Here is a 17,374-nt window from a genome sequence, read left to right on the forward strand (position 1 = left end):
TTTGCTGTTATATATAATATTATATTCTTATTATGGGAAGAAGAGAAAGAAGGGAAAACCCCAAAAGTCACTCCACCACCTTCAGTCTATCCATTTCATTTAATTCCCCCTACTTAAAGAAATCTGATCATTTAAAATATAGAATTGTTTATATTAATTTATACAATACTAATATATTATATATTATATTTCTTTTCTTTACAGTCATTCTCCATAAACTATGTGCTTTAATTTACTATTATACTTCACGGAATAGAGAACTGTAGATGAAAGAAGGCACAAAGACAAATGTACAACTGTTGAACAACCAAACAACTCCATTTTCAATTTTTTTTAATCCCTTTTCTTTAGATCTTTTAGATATTATAATTTTACAGGAACTAGTGTTTGCTATTGGATGAATTTTGAAGCTAATCACAGTAGCTAATAGGATGCTCTCACTAATTGAATCATCACTGACACAAACTGTCCATCAAATAAATCAAATTAAGGGATATAGGAATCTTCTATCTTGTGACAGCTCAAGAAAGGTTCCATTCATCCTATATGTTCTTTAATTTGCAATGTTTGTGTTTTCTCAACTCATAACTTAATAAACTTTCGGTTGTTAGGATATAAATGAAAAGCTGATGTGAAGCTAGGAATTATGAACATGTTGTCGCTGTAACTGGTCCCCAATCTCATAAATGGGGTGGATTGGCAAAAGTATCCTTTGGCATTGATGAAGTATGAAATGTGATTTGGAGGATAAATTCGGAAAAAAAAATTGTTTATAGTAAGTAATCAGGGAATTATGGTATATATACTTGGTGATATCATCAAATAAATGATTAAAATTATCAAGTTAGTAGGTTTTTCAATTCAATATTATCTTGTGATTTTGTAATGGTTTAAGTTTGGCAATAACAACAAAATGTCTGTGCTTCTGTTCAGATTATATATCTTAATTCAGACTAGTTCCCAATAGAAAAGAGGCCATGGCTGATGATTATATGAGACAAAAAAAAAAAAAAAAAAACTTCAATGTCATATAGTATTTGACATATCTTATAAGAGCTCTTTTTCTATGGAAGCAGTTACAAGTATTGGGGCTGTGGGAAAAGAAAATAGAAAAGGAAAAAAGAAATGAAAACGGTACGAAGAATTTTGAGAGAATGGAAAAGTATTATATTTCACTGTATGAGCAATCAAATATGTACAAAATATTTATATCAGTACAAAACATAACTGTACAAAAGAATTTTGAATAGGAAAGAATAGATGCGTGAGATATGTGTGTTATGGAGAGAATCAGGTTCCATGAGATCTTGTAGCAATGGTTTCATATTGGACTTAGTTGTGGGCTTTGTTGCTCTTTATCAGCCCCCCCTCCTCCACATACAAGTGAGCTTGTCTTGTAAGTTGTAAGGCTGTGAAATGAGGTCCTAGTAGTGGGTTTGGTAAAGATATCTTCAGACTGTTGAGCATGGCTGTCAATGGGTCAGGTCCGACTCAATGGATCCAAACCGATTGGTCTGACTCTAGGATTACTGATGGGTCAGTTTAGGTTCCTGATCTGTTGTCCTGATTATAATCGGTTTGAAACCAGATCTACCCAGTCTCGAACTGATCGTCCTGAGAATCATGTTTATTATAAACGGGTTCATTAGGTCAGAAACAATTGTCCCGAGGACCAATTAATCCAATTTTAGGTCTAAAATTACAAATCTTAGAGGGTTTGGTTCTATTCTGAATCCTTAATATTTTTTGTCGAATTGGTTTTGGTTCTACCCAAAACCGACCCGTTGATAGGAATACCAACGATTGAAAGCATTAAAAAATCTGAGACTTTGACAATTTGAGCTAGGGGTGAGCATGGGTCAGTTTCATGGCAGAACTTGGAACCTACTATCTTTAGAACGTTATTTGCCCCCACTTAGTTTCACTGAGTTTGCTGTTGGGTTACAGGTAAATTCGTTTCCAGGATACAACAGAGCCTTGGGCGAGAATCTTCAACCAACAAAATTGAAGAGTCTCCAAATAAACCTTCTATGAGACTATGAGTGCTTGGGTTCAAATCTTCGCATCCCCAAAAGTATTTTGGAATTTATTTTAAGGAAAATTCGGTTCCAAGGTAGGTGCCACTAAGGTTGATTCCACCAAGGCCAACCAAGGCTGGTTCATCTAGTCAGTTTGGGTAGGGTAAACCCCTAAACCCTAGAAATGGTCTGGGTGGAGGTCAATTCCAAGAATTTGGAACCAGATCCTACCTTGTAACAGGTCGATAGGGACGGTTCAAGGCTGGTTCAAGGTCAGTTCCATTCGGTTCTGGGTAGAACCTACCCATTTGCTCACCCATAATTTGAGAAATGGTAAAATCTTGTGGTAAAACTATAAAAGCCGAATTAGGGGAGTTTGTTAAAATGTATTTTGAAGTGTTGAATCTAAAAGCTGATACAAAATGACTTTTCCTAGTTTTGAGCCTAAAGGTTTATTAAAGAATGAAGGATGAAGCAATCCATCCAAAGATAATTCCAACCTTCTAGTTTAAATAGTAGTTGAAACAAAATAGGTATGATGGTGAATGTGTAGAAAATAAGATTCAGATCAGAGATAAATGAATTATTTTTTTTCATATAAAAGTTTGAGTTTCTAGTATGCACATATGATTGATCAATTTGAGTTGTATCATTATAATAATGTGCTCAAACGTAAATAAAAATTATATTGACGTGCAGAGTGGTGTGACTAGCATCGTTAAAATTGGCTATAGTGGTGTGACTGACACCATTTCAACTAGTTGTGTTTAGTTTGATTAGCACTGATTCAACTAGTTAGCTGCGAGCCCTTGAGTGAAAAGGGTGGTTCAGTGGTTGTGGTTGGGAGTCCTTGAATGAAGAAGACGAGTTAGTGGTGTGAAGGTTTAAGTAGTACCAGTGAAATTGGTTAGAAAGTAAAAAACCTCCCAGGGGTTTCTTTGAAGACTAGATGTAAGCCAAGCATGCCAAACGATTGTAAATTTTTGTGTATCTTGTGTTTGTTTGGTTCTTATCTTGTTTCCTATTATCTTACACTAAGATTATTCAGAATCAGGTAGGATAACTTTACAAACAAATATTCGTAAGGGACACATTGCTATAAGACTATATAACATTACCAACAAAGTATCCTAGATAATTCTGCTATCGATGAATACATTATTAATTGAAAAAGTTTCAGAAAGATCTCGGGGTGATTCATTAGTTTAAGTAATATTGTTCTTGAGAGCAGCTTGAATTAAACTCATGTACTTAAACTATCCTTGTTATTGTTAGGAATGTAGTGAATTAGTGGTTTATTTTGTAGCCAAAATGAATTAGTCCTAAAATGAAATCATAATTCGTTTACAATCAAATTCACCACCCTCTTGGGTTGTCTTAATAGGCAATAATTTCTCATAGTCAAGAGAAGACTTGGGATTTTACTTAATAGTTAGATCACCTAGTTTAGTGGTAATATTAAGGACAAAACTATCCTGTTGGGTTGTCTTATTGGGAAACATTTTCTCAAAGGTCAAGAGAAGACTTGGATTTCACTTGTACTTAGCTTACCAATTTTAATAGTTACAGTAAAGACAAAAGGATCATACTTAGGAGGCAGCCCTCTAAGAAAATAGTGAGCAAGATCATAATCTAAAACAAAATAGTCGGAGGCCATAAGAGCATTTGCAATACCTTTCGCATGTTGAATGTATTCGGTCATGGATAGGTTACCCTCTTTGCAAGGGCAAGTTTAAGCTTCCAATTCAATAAAGACGAGAGGTGATGAAGTTTTTCCTATAGAGACTAAACACATAAACAACCAACCACTTGAACCAAAATAGGTTTAGTAAGGGAAGATAGTAGCCAACTTGAGATGAATTGATTCTACTCTTGGAGAGAGAATAGGAAGGGTTGGCATTGCACTGTCCACTAGAACCAATGGTCTTAGCCTAGTGCAATTTGGTAGAGGCCTGTTTCGAGCCGATTAACTTGTTCTTTATGCTTTCTATAGGAATGGCTAGTGTGGCAAGTTTATTAGTTAAGATGTGAGCATGAAAGAGGACTGCCTTAGAATGGGATGTTGGTGCTTCAAGGGCTCAAATATAAGGCCTTGACAAAAGAGACCAATAAACGGTAGGCTCGACATGAATTAGTAAACACCAAACTAATCAGTTTTCCCTTTAATAGAGCCTATTGTGGTTCTAACTTGCTCATTGTTTATCGGGGGTTTGCATAGTGAACGTCCTGAGTAAGTAGTTCACCCTTTTGAAAGATATTTTGTTTACAAAAAATCATTAGAGCACCAGTTAGCCTCTCAGCGTTAAAGGTCGGAATAACACCCTTCCCCCAAATTTTCATGTGGAGTTATAAAAAACTCTAGTCTTAGCCCCCCCCCCCCCCCCCCCCTTTCATTTTAAGAGTTAGTAAAAAGCCCCTCCTAGATCCCTCCCCCACTCTTGTACCCACATAAACCCTCCTAAAACCCCCAAGTCAATCTACATAGCTCCCCTACTTTGCATTATAAAATGGGAAGAACTGTTCCCAAGGGAGGGTGCTACGACCAATCTCGAATTGAGGATTCAAAGAGGGAGAAGAAGAGTGAAGAGTAGAGAGGGAGAAAGGGATACAAAGAAAAGTTGAAATGAAGGAGAGAAGAACTCCATTTTCTTCATCATGGTTAGAATCCAATCACCAACTATGACATTCCCATCTCACCTTTTGGTCATTAACAAATTCCTCCTCGCCAAAATGACTATAACCGCCTAGGTAAGTGATGGAGGGTGATTTGACCCGATTTCTTAACTAAGGGATACGTGGCTATGACTCAATGTAAGTGACAGCTTAGAATGAAAGCTTGGCCACAACTCGGCGTAATGAGCTCACTGAAACTCCAACAGAACAGCTCGCCACAAGACAGTTCGCTATAGCTCACTACAAAACGGCTTGCTGCAAGGCAGCTCGCTATTGGAGCTCACTACGAGGGAGCTCGCTACAAAGGAGGTCGCTATTGAGTGACCCGAAGCCTTCAGGAAACTTCTTATCCGATAAGACCGTGCTTGTCATCCGGCCGTTTCCTTCGCTGCAGCAAATGCTGCACCAAGTTTCTCAGCATCACTATCAGCAGCAGTTTCCTTCGCTACCTCAAACCCAACAGCTCCTTCCTCCTCATCATCCGACCGCGCAACAAGTCCGTCATCGCCGTCAGAACGAGCGTCCTTCTCGCCAGGGAGAGACCTCTCAGACCCAGAATCCTCTCAAGAGTCAAGTCTCATCCCACGGGAGGAAGGAAAGACCAGTCACCCCTGCCTCGCCGCGCGCAGTCAGGTCGGGAGGGTCCCAACCTACCAGGCCCGTGTCTCCTCAGCTTTCCGAGTTCTTGGCCCCACTTGTGGAGAACCGGCTCGAGGTCTTGGCTGCAGACTCCAGGCAAGATCCCTCTATCCGCAGCCATCAACAGCAGTCTGTCCCCCTCCCTGCGAAAACTATGCCCGACAATACTGAGGCCAGCAGCACTAAGGTGGAGCCCGCAAAAAAGCAGCGGAGACGTCGCCGAGCTCACCGAACTGCAACGCACAACCTGCCCAAGCTCAAGGGTAGAAGAGGTAAGCTCAGGTGAAATAAAAGCCACTCTGCTCCTCTCTGTACCATCCCCTCTGTCTCCTGAACTCTTGGTCGTCCCAATGCCCAAGGACTTCAAACTACCTCCCCTGGACAAATATGACGGGTCGTTCGACCCGAATGACCATGTTGACGCCTTCCAATCAAAGATGCACTTGGCAAGGGCCAGTGTGTCCTGCATGTGTGTGGCTTTCTCCACCACTTTCAAAGGAGTGACCCGTACATGGTATAGGAACCTCGCACTCGGATCAATAAGAAGTTGGGCGCAATTCGTGCAAGTCTTCACTTCTCACTTCGTCACCAGCAAGTGGTGCCCGAGGACCCAGGAGAGCCTCCTTGGCATAGTCCAGAGGGAAGGAGAATCTATCCAAAGTTACATCAAGCGGTTCAATGACGCTTGTTTATACATACCCGACCTGGACCCCGCAGTTCAGCTTACCACGGCCAAGAGAGGCATCACGCACAAAGATTTCAAGTGGCACATGGTTGTTAATCGACCCAAGACGATAATGAGTTCCTCAAGCTCGTGGACCAGTTTATAGGGACAGAGGAGGAAATCAACCAGAAGGATGAGCAGATCCCTGAAAAAAGAAAACGAGAAGTCGAACCCTCAACCCAAGGGGACAGCAAGAAGAAGAAAGACCTAGCTCGAGGGGCAAGGCCAAGTCAGCCTTTCCGAGTTCCACTAGCAGAGAGGACAGACTACACACCCTTGAACGCGAAGCGGGCCGAGATCCTTAGGGCGATCAAGGAGGCCCCGTACATGAAGTGGCCACCCCGGATGAAAGGGGGCCCTAATGTAAGGAATAAAAATTTGTATTGTAGCTTCCATAAAGATCACAGTCATACTACCGAGACTTGTAAGAACCTCTGCGATGAGATAAAGTAGGTCGGCAGGGGGAGCAAAGCAAAGATGCTCCCGAATCCAGCTGGCAAGCAGAGTAGCCGCAGAGGTAGCCCCCGGAAGAGAGACCAGTTTGGGGGACTATCCATGTGATCGTTGGAGGATCGATCGTTGTGGGCTGCACCTCGGCTACAGCTCGGACATCAGCTCGCGAGGTCGAAAGGGAAGACCAGAACCCCCCAAAGTGGCCAAGGACGGAAGACCCAATCTTCTTCACAGATGATGACGTGCGTGGGGTCCACTACCCCCACGACGATGCTCTCGTCGTGAAGATAAGGATCAACGACTTCGAATTCAAGCGTGTCTTCGTCAATTCTGGCAGTTCAGCGGACATTCTTTTCAAAGCGGCGTTCGACAATCTTCAGCTCCAAGAAGGTGATCTCAAGCCCGCAAATACTCCCTTGATGGGCTTCAGCGGAGAGGAAGTAAGGCCCCTGGGGAGAATCACTGTAGCTGTTGAGGTCGGCACCTGGCATAGCATAGTAAGGTTCAACCAGGACTTCTTGGTGGTCACGACTCCCTCCCCGTACAACACCATAATAGGCCAGCCCATCACCCACGCCCTACGTGTGGTGGTCTCCACCTACTATCTAGCGATGAAGTTCCCTACGGACTTCGGAGTTGGGGTGGCATAAGGTGATCAACTTGAGTCTCACAAGTGCTACGTCGCTGCCCTCAAAGGGAAAGCCAAGGTGACAGACGACCTCGAGTTGGAGCGACCTGCGGAGCAGTGCGAGGAGTGAGTTGCACCCACAGAAGAGACCATCTCCGTCCCAACTTCAATAGAGGACCCAGCTCAGAAACTCTATATCGGCACTTCGATCGAGGAGCCTCTGCGATCCCAACTAGTAAGTTTTTTACTTGAAAATTTAGATGTTTTTGCATGGTCCGCGGCAGAGATGCCCGACATAGACCCTAGCATCATCGCTCACAAGCTGAATACTGATCCTGTAGTTTGGCCCGTTAGACAGAAGAAACACAACTTAGCCCCAGAGCGCTGGAGACCAGTTGACGAGGAGGTCGAGAAGCTCCTCGCAGCTGACTTTGTCAGGAAAGTCCATTACCCGAGTTGGGTGGCCAACCCCGTTCTGGTAAAAAAGGGTAACGGTAAATGGTGCATGTGCGTCGATTATACCGACCTGAACCAAGCTTGCCCAAAGGTTTGCTTCCCACTCCCCAAGATCGACCTTCTGGTGGACACGACCTCAGGGCATGAGTTGCTGAGTTTCTTAGACGCCTATTCGGGCTACAACCAAATCAGGATGGACCTTGCCGACGAAGAAAAGACAACCTTCATAACCAAGCTCGGCCTGTACTACTACAAGGTCATGCCCTTCGAACTGAAAAATGTCGGGGCAACATTCCAAAGACTTGTAAATAAATTATTTGAGCCATTAATTGGCAGAAAAGTAGAATGTTAGGTAGACGACATGGTCGTCAAGACTCAGTTTTCAAATGATTTAATACAGGACTTGCATTTTGCTTTTGAAATTTTGCGTAAATTTAATATGAAGTTAAACCTGAATAAGTATGTTTTCGGTGTCACCTCGGGTAAATTCCTAGGGTACATCGTTAACCAGCGCGGCATTGAGGCCAACCCGGATAAAATTAAGGCCATCCTAGATATGAGACCACCCCGGAAATTGAAGGAGGTTCAGAGGTTGAATGGCCGCATAGCCGCTCTGAGCCGCTTCATGTCCAAATCGACAAATCGCTGCCTGCCTTTCTTTTAGGCAATTAAAAGCAAAGGTTTTGAATGGATCGAAGAATACCAGGTCACGTTCGACGAGCTCAAAAAGTACCTCGCCAGTATCCTGGTCTTAACTTGACCCAAGTAGGGTGATGTTTTGGAGTTGCACCTCTCTGCAAGTGACAAGGTGGTCAGCTCGGTATTGATAAGAGAGGTAGATAGGGTCCAACGACCTATCTACTATGTTAGCAAAGTGTTGCAGGTAAACCTGTTCATGAGTCGGGTGGCCCGACGGGCGGGCTCGGCCCGGCACGGCCCCTGGACGGGCTTGAACAGGCTTTTTGGCCCATGAGCTTAACCTCGGGCCAAAAAGCCTAGCCCGCATAAAATTCGAGTCGGGCTCGGGCTTTGCCAAATTAGCCCGGCCCGACCTAAAGTTAAACCTAAGTAAAACCCTATGTGATGTCCATTTGAATAAATTTTTTGATTTAAGAAGGTTGTTGATTCACTTGTAGGCCCATTGTTCATTTAAATAGGGGAAAAAAACATCTGAATTAAAATAGATAATGTTCATTTGAATAGGGAAAAATTTGAATTTCTTTTATTAGGTCGGGCTTCAGGCTCGGGCTCAGGCTTCGGGCTTTTTATCAAGGCCAGGCTCGGGCCCAAGTTGTAGGCCCGTTGATTGGGCCGGGCTTGGGCTCGGGCCTAACATTTTTCTGTTAATAAAGAGTAAAAGCCCGGCCCGAGTCCGGCCCATGAACAGATCTACTTGCAAGGAGCAAAGATGAGATATGTAGAGATTGAAAAGTTGGCGTATGCGCTAGTCATTGCAGCTTGAAAGCTTCACCTGTATTTTCAAGCTCATACTGTCATCGTCATCACCAACAAGCCTCTGAGGCAAGTCTTACTCAAGCCCGAGGTCTCTGGTAGGTTGACAAAGTGGGCCATCGAACTCAGTAAGTATGACCTCCAGTACAAGCCACAAACTGCTATCAAGGCCCAAGCCTTACCCGACTTTATCGCAGAACGCACTTTCGGCACCGAAGTCCCCAGGCCGGTTGAGCCCGAGGTTCCTAGGCCGGTTGAGCTCGAGCACCGTGAGGTAGCAACCAGTGTGGCTTCTCTCCAAGTTAGATCGAACCTGAGCTAGGATGAGGAGCCCTGGATCCTTCACGTAGATGGCTCGTCCAACCAACAGGGCAGCGGAGCTGGAATCGTTCTGTATGGGCCAAGCGGGGTGAAACTGGAGTATGCGCTACGCTTTGACTTCGCGGCATCCAACAATGAAGCAGAGTACGAGGCATTACTAGCCGGGCTGGCTCTAGCAAGCGAAGTGAAAGCCAAACACATCGTCGTCTGCGGTGATTCTCAGCTCATGTCAACCAAGTTATAGGTGAATACGAAGCCCGCGAGCCAACCATGATCGCCTACTTAGCCAAAGTAAGAGAGGCTCTGCTCAACTTCCAATCACACTTCATCATGAAAATCCCGAGATCAGAGAACGCTGAGGCCGACGCCCTATCCCGGTTAGCCAGTACCAGTGATAATACCATGAGGACCATGTACATAGAGAACTTGCCTCGACCTAAAATTCTCGGGGGGACAGAGGAGGTCACTCCTGTCGTTCAAGTAGAGCCGAGCTAGATTGATCCACTCGTGAGCTTCCTGCTACACGGGACCCTCCCTGCAGATCGCAATGTCACCAGAAGGGTAGAGCATCAGGCAGCCAAATACGTCATGATAGATGAACGACTGTATCGAAGATCTTACACCCTCCCCTATCTGCGCTGCTTGTGACCTTCCGAAGCCAAGCTCGTGCTCTGCGACACTCATGAGGGCCTGTGTGGTGGACACTTGGGGGGCAGGGCTCTCGCTCAGAAAGCGCTACGACAAGGGTACTATTGGCCAACAATGAAGGCAGATGCGATCGAGCTTGTCAAAAGATGTGACAAGTGCCAGAAGCACGCCAACATCCACCACCAGCCTGTCGCCGACCTGAAGTATCTCACCAGCCTGTGGCCTTTCGCATAGTGGGGGATCGATATACTCGGACCATTTCTGCCAGCGACAGGGCAGAGGATGTTCTTAGTGGTGTCAGTTGATTATTTTACCAAGTGGGTAGAAGTCAAACATCTCACCATGATCACGGCCCGGAATGTACAGAACTTCTTCTAGAAGAGTATAGTGTGCCGTTTCGGACTACTCCGAGTACTAATCTCTAACAACGGTAAGTAGTTCGAGGATATTAAATTCTAGAACTAGTGCAAAGATATGGGAATTCAACAAAATTTCACCTCGGTAGCAGACCCTCAAGAAAACGGTCAAGCGGAGGTCACGAACAGAGTCATTCTCCATAGACTGAAGGCACGCCTTGACCGAGCTAAGGGACTCTGGGTAGATGAGCTACCCAGTGTACTATGGGCTTATCGGACCACGGTAAAGACCGCAACAGGCAAGACTCCCTTCAACCTCACTTATGGCACTGAAACAGTCATCCCAATCGAGATCGAAATTCACACGCTACGTCTAGAAGTGTATGATGACAAGGCAAATGAAGACGAGCTATGCACCAACCTCGACCTACTTGACGAAGTACGGGACCTCGCATACATTAGGACTGCGGCCTACCAGCAGAGAGTAGCTCAGTACTATAACGCCAAGGTCAAGAAGCGGAACCTCCGCGTCGGTGACCTGGTCCTTCGTAAAGTTATGGTGCATGAGCCCGGTGTTGGTAAGCTCAGGCCAAATTGGGAAGGACCCTACCGAGTAAAGCGGGTGCTCGGGGAAGGAACGTATGAGCTCGAAACCCTAGAAGGGAAACAAGTACCTTGGGCATGGAATATTGTCAACTTAAAGCAGTATTACCTATAATCGCCAAGCTGAGTGGACTGTAATCGCTCCTAGAGCCTAAGGGCCAATACGTCGAGCTAACAAAAGACCTCGGCACTATAAGACCCAGTCGCCTCTTCGGCATGGGTGAACTCCAAAAGAGGGGTGGAATGTAGTCGCTCCCAGAGCCTAAGGGCCAAAACGCCGAGCTAACGAAGACCTCGGCACTTTAAGACCCAGTCGCCTCTATGGCATGGGCGAACTCTCGGAGAGTGGACCATAAGTCACTCCCCTAGCCTAAGGGCTAAAACGCCGAGCTAACGAGGACCTCGGCACCGTATAAGGCCTAATTGCTTCATTGGCATACGCTAAGTATTAATGCCAAAGGCACACGCAGCTCGAGTGTGAATCCTATGATGCATAGCCTACCCCGATATACAAGTTGGACCCGCTAGGGACAACTGACTTCAACTTAAGCAACCTAGGTGCATACAGGTTGGGCATATGCTCACTATGTTGATCACCTCGGTGTAGATTATAAAATCATCCCTACTAAGTATGGGGAGATAGCTCAGGATGACGATAGTCGAGAAACCCCACTTCAGGTGCTTATCCCTAGCAGGTCGAGTGAAATAGTCACTTCGGCAAAAGAGTAAATAGCACAACACTTAACAGAAAAAAGGAACATTTTCATTACTAAAAAAGAAACCAGACCTAACAGCCTGGGAGAGTACATCAACAAAGCAGAAAGAAAAGAAAGAGAACCGGGCTCAGCCGCCCGGGAAAAACCACTTCAAAGTCATTTTTCAGAAGAAGAAAAAAAGAGAGCAACCAGCCTCAAGGCCCCACCTCCTCTACATCCTCGTCGCTCTCCTCCAGGAAATCGGGCTCCTCCTTCACAACGTCCACCATCTCTGGGGCTAGGTCTCTCATTGTTACGCCCTCAAGGTTAAGGCCGAAGAACTTCTTTCAAACTAGCCACCGGCAAAGCTTGAACCCCGAGTGGTAGGACTTCGAGTCGTATTCAACCTGGAGGTCGTGGAACTACTGGGACCCTCGAAGAAGCTCCCTCTCCGTCGTATTCAACCTGCTGGCAAAGAAGTTCCCTCTCCGCCGCCACCCTCGAAGACTCCTCCCTATAACGGGCGTTCTCCTCAGACAGTCGGGAGATTCGTGCTTCTTGGTCCCTAGCGAGTAGCTCCTGGGCCTCGCTCCCCTTCTGAGCCTGGAGAAATTCCTCACGGACCTGGTCGAGCTCGCGTTGGAGGCTCTGCACGTTCGACCTCTGATTGACGGTGTCCTGGGAGTGAATAGCAGTCTAATAGGCCATGGCGTGGATGATGGAGTTCAGCTGCCAATAGAAAGCCGAAGTAAGTAAGGGGGAAGAGAGAAAAGAGAAGGGAGGGAGAAAAGGAAGAAGTAGGCACTTACCACAATGCAGTGAGCCGAGGCCAGCTTGGCGAGCTCCCTATGGTGCATCCTGGCCCAGCTCGCGACCTCATCATCAGTGATCGCCCACCGGCTCCTCCGCGAGGCCACGAGGAAGTTGGTGAAGCTTTCGTCCTCCCCTCGGTAGGAAATCGTGGGAAGACGGTGGGGCCAGACTGCGTGGCTGAAGGGTACTGCTCCTAGGGTGGGACCTCTTCTTCTTCACCACCTCCCGCGGCTACTCCCTCAAAGGGCACAAGTGGGACCTCCGCCGGTGGAGCAAAAGCAGGGTCTACAGCCTCGAACTCGGCGGCCCCAAAAGTGGATGCCTGGTCGGGGCACAACCTCTTCGCCCTGCGCTTCTAGTTGCTCGACAAAAGGCGACGTGCATCAACACCAAACATTTCGGCTGCAAGAATCACAAGGCATTAGTCCAGCTCAAAAAAAAAAAGAGAATGTTTCTCGAACTTTCAGGTTCAGCTCAACGCCCGGATCCTGAACGGCGGCCCTCCAGTGGGTCGGGAAGGTTCACCCTCGGGATTGTGAACTACAAAATAACCCCACTTCCAGGCTGGGATCCTGTTTGGCAGATCATTGAGGAGCTTGAAGCCAGGATGAGGGGAAAAGTAATACGAACGCCTCTCTGGAGGGGCTTCGGGGGAGGCAATCTTAATTGAAAGGATAGTGGCAAAGATGTCAAGGGAAAGAGGAAGACAATACTCGAAAAACAGAGAAATTGTCCCAACCACATTCCGGATTCAGTTCGGATGGAGTTGGTCTATGGTGACATTAAAATGGGTGAGAACCTCCACTATCAAAGGATGTAGAGAGAGTCGGAGACCAGCCACGAGCTGCTCCTCAAAGACCACAATTTCGTCGTGGCCGTGTTCCCAGGGATAGTTATCGGATGGGAAGTTGTAGATGAGATCCTTGGAGAGGTTATAGTAAGAAACTAGAGGCCAAAGCCTCTCTATTGACATGGAGGAAGGGCCGAAACTATCAGGCTCCCGACCCTGGGAAGTGGAAGCTAAGTTACCAGAGGCCTCACGAACTTTCAGAGCCTGCCCTTCAGGGAACCCCCAAGCTCCCCCCGAGCTCGAGGGGACCTCGCCCTGATTACCGTCTCGGGAAAAGCTACCGTAGTACAGATACCCATACATTGTTTGGACAGAATAGAGGACTCACCAAAAAAATGAACTGAGAAAGCGAAAAAAATGGAGGGAGCTCGAGCAAACAAGGCAAAGGCGCGACCTCAAACTGAAAGCAAGGCAAGTTGGCGTAAAGGAAATGAGGCCTGGGGCCCTCCTATTTATAGCCACTGTGCCTGAAAAACCAATGGTCTTGATCAAAGTGGATCCAACGACTTGTAATAAAGCCGGTTGCACGTCCTCTGAGACTGAAATAACACTGACTACACGTCTTTCGAAACTGAAGGCAGTTTGGCACGTTTTTTGGCGCCCAAAAAATCCAGAAGTCGCCTGACATCCGCTTGCATAAAGTATGCGATTAGTCAACCAAGTTTAAATTATGGGTCAAATCCACCCATCACTTCATGAACTCCCCGAGCTAGGGTAAGACCCTTAGCCCGAGGAGTGGGGGGCAATTGATGGAGGGTGATTTGACCCGACCTCCTAACTAAGGGACACGTGGATATGACTCGATGTAAGTGACAGATCAGCATGACCGCTTGGCCACAACTCAGCGTAATGAGCTCGCTGAAACTCCAACAGAACAGCTCGCTATAGAACGGCCTGCTGCAAGGCAGCTCGCTAATGGAGCTCGCTACGAGGGAGCTCGCTATCGAGTGACCCGGAGCCTTCGGGAAACTTCTTATCCGACAAGACTGTGCTTGTCAGACTGCTCCCACGTCTCTTGTCCGGCGGCGCAGCACCTGCCAATCCAGAGGGTTGCGCCCACGCCTCACGTCCAGTGGCGTCGTACACGCCAGCTCTGCATAACGTCTCTCAAGTGACAGGACCATACCCTGTGACGGATACATGTGCCAATCAAATCAGCCTGATGAATAACGGTTGTAGCAGAGAATCAGAGGTGATTACACCCAATTTGGCAGCACATTAATATATAAGAGCTCCAACCCCCAAGAAAAAAGGTAATTGAATTTTTGGTAATCGAGTAGTGCGCATCTCCACTCTTAGCTCGTCATTACTCTCTAAGCTTCTCTCTTAGAGTTCTAACTTAAGTGTTCCCACCGGGCGAGCTCCCCGGGAATCCTTCATCTTCTCCTTCTTAGGTGTTGTCCGTTGCCAGGTAGGAGCGAAGCCCCTGCCAAGTAGGAGTGACCAGATTGCGCTACACCAGTAAGCTTCCCATTTAGCGACATTGATTTAGCTAAAGATTTGTGGTTCGATTTGATTCTTTGAAGGTGATGTATCATTCATTCATTTAACTTTCACTTTGAGCCCATCAATAGCATTCGACACTTGTTGGAAGGTTACATAGAGGTAAACTTATTACCTCACTCTCCTTCCTTGGATTATTTATAGACATACATTTTCTTTTTGTTCATTTTGATTTCCTAACTACTTTGACCAATTAACTAAGTCAAAAAGTGGGGATCCTAATAGAAAATTTTATTCTCCGGATAGGCACTCTGACACTCAAGTTAGTTGAATAGAAGGGTAGGTGGTTGGGCCAAACAAGTAAGAATAGTGTTGGTTCGGGCAAAAGAGATGGGTGCAAGAGCACTAAGTCCAAAAGTCCTTACTTTGAGCGGAGATTACCTATTTATAACTAGACATCTGTGTTTTAATCAGATGAGGCCTCCGGGGTTGTCAGGATGAGGTCCTCCGCCGAGGTCTTCGGGATGACTCCTTTTCCCCAGTAGAATAACTTCCTGGTCCGTGCAGGACACTCCTCCTTAATTATGATTACCCGTCGCGTGTGGTGCTGACATGGTTGGAGAGAGACGATGGCTGTGGCGGCCACCATGTGGAATTCTGATCCAACTCAACCATAACCCAAACAGAAACAAATGACTGAAATATCGTACAATAATTTAACTTGACATGCAACTTGGAGACAGTCTACCATACAGTAGAAGCGCCTAAGCTAAATTTTCTAAAATAAATGGATGATTTATTTAAGATCAGACATCTATACCTTTTTAAATTACATAATCATTATAATTGATGTTAACTTCTGACCAAGTATCACACAAAGTTTAAACTTCCAATATTGAAATTGAAATTAAGATTGGTATCTATTTTTCCAAATTCAAATTCGAACCCATTCTAATGAAGGAACTCGTAATTCGATTGGTTTTATAATTGCACTGAATTAATATGGATCAACTCTAATCCCATCCAATATGATCCAATCCAATCAGAAATATTTGAACATACACTTACATTTATGTTCAGATATAGATAAAAATGAATATGTATCTACTAGTAGAGTTGAATTAAATGCTGTTTATAACAATACAATATCAAATTAATTCTAGTAGCTTTATTAATAACATATAACATTCTAACAAATAAATTTTAATTTAATGTATTCAATCTCCAAAATGGTCCAATCTAAATCTGATAGGATATAAGATTGGATTTGAATTTGAACATTAACAAATCAAATTAATATGGATCGATCCTGCAGGTATATCCAAAATCCAATCCCATCCAGCTTTAAATTCTTATCTTATTTTCCATCATTTGGATGGTAAATTAAATTAAAGGAGCATCAAACAAAGGTTCTACAGCTGATAATCAACTGTACCACTAGGACTAAAAGTTATGTATATATATATATATATATATATATATACAGTCAACTAGTGTTGTAATCCACCCAAATGGAAGAAGCAAAAGTGTAAAAGGGAATTTTTATGTTTATAATATTCACAAAGTTACTACCTACCCATATATAATATAAACTCCATCTGCTCAAGTTTGTGCTTTCTACGCGATATCATCACTAACCATGGATTCTCTGGCCAAATTCACTTATCTGGCAAACATCTAAAATTAAAATTCTAAAATTTCCCGCCCACCCAAGACAAGCTAAACCAACCAAGTTTTGTATAAAATAAACAATCTAATTGGCCTTTAAATGAATAATAAATTAAGAGATCTGACAACAAAAATGTATTCTAAACTCTAAAGAGTAGAGGAAGTAGTTAGATAAATAAGCTTACTTATTCTAATCATTAACCTCCTGGCATCTATGATTCCCTCCAAGCATTGATTGGAGCAGAGTTGTTCATTGTTTTCAGTAAAAAGAGAGAGAAAGAAAGGAGTACTAGAGGCATATATCAGACCTGCAATGGTTAGTTTTATTTAATAATATTAATTCCTGAATTTAAAACTCTTCTCCTTGGGTTCTGTTCCCTCTGTATCCAGTAGGGAAGCTACAAGTGTCTATACACGTTCATGAAGAACTCTGGGTCAATGGAGAGGAAGATACATATATATTTCTGTGTTTCAATGATTGAATGTCACGTTAGATCAAGAGGTTTATATGAATTTGGTTGGTCCTTCTTTACCGACACCAGAGGCATCTTTGAACTTGAATATTAGAAAGAAAGAAAAGAAAAAGCTTTTTAATTTGCCTTCTGAAGAGGTAATGGCGCTTCTCTGAGAGAGAGATGGACGGTGGAGTGCCCTGTCAACCATGGAAGAGAAGTAGTAATGGAGAGAAGTGGTTGTTAGATCTTGACCAGCAGAATTGTATGGAATATGGATTCCTCCAACTACTTTCACTAGATCAATCAATGGGTAACCTTCTTTTTTTTATTTTTTTTTTATATATATTTCTGCATATGAAATTCTCATGTGACATACCAGTAGCAGTTTGTTGTTATTTTCTGTGTAACGTGCAGGTGATCCAGTGTTTCATGGTACCTACAGTATACTGATGATCTTCACCTAATCAAGGGTCAAAATT

This window comes from Nelumbo nucifera, chromosome 1 (genome assembly GCF_055504915.1).
Source record: "Nelumbo nucifera cultivar China Antique chromosome 1, China Antique-T2T, whole genome shotgun sequence".
Classification (NCBI taxonomy): Eukaryota; Viridiplantae; Streptophyta; class Magnoliopsida; order Proteales; family Nelumbonaceae; genus Nelumbo; species Nelumbo nucifera.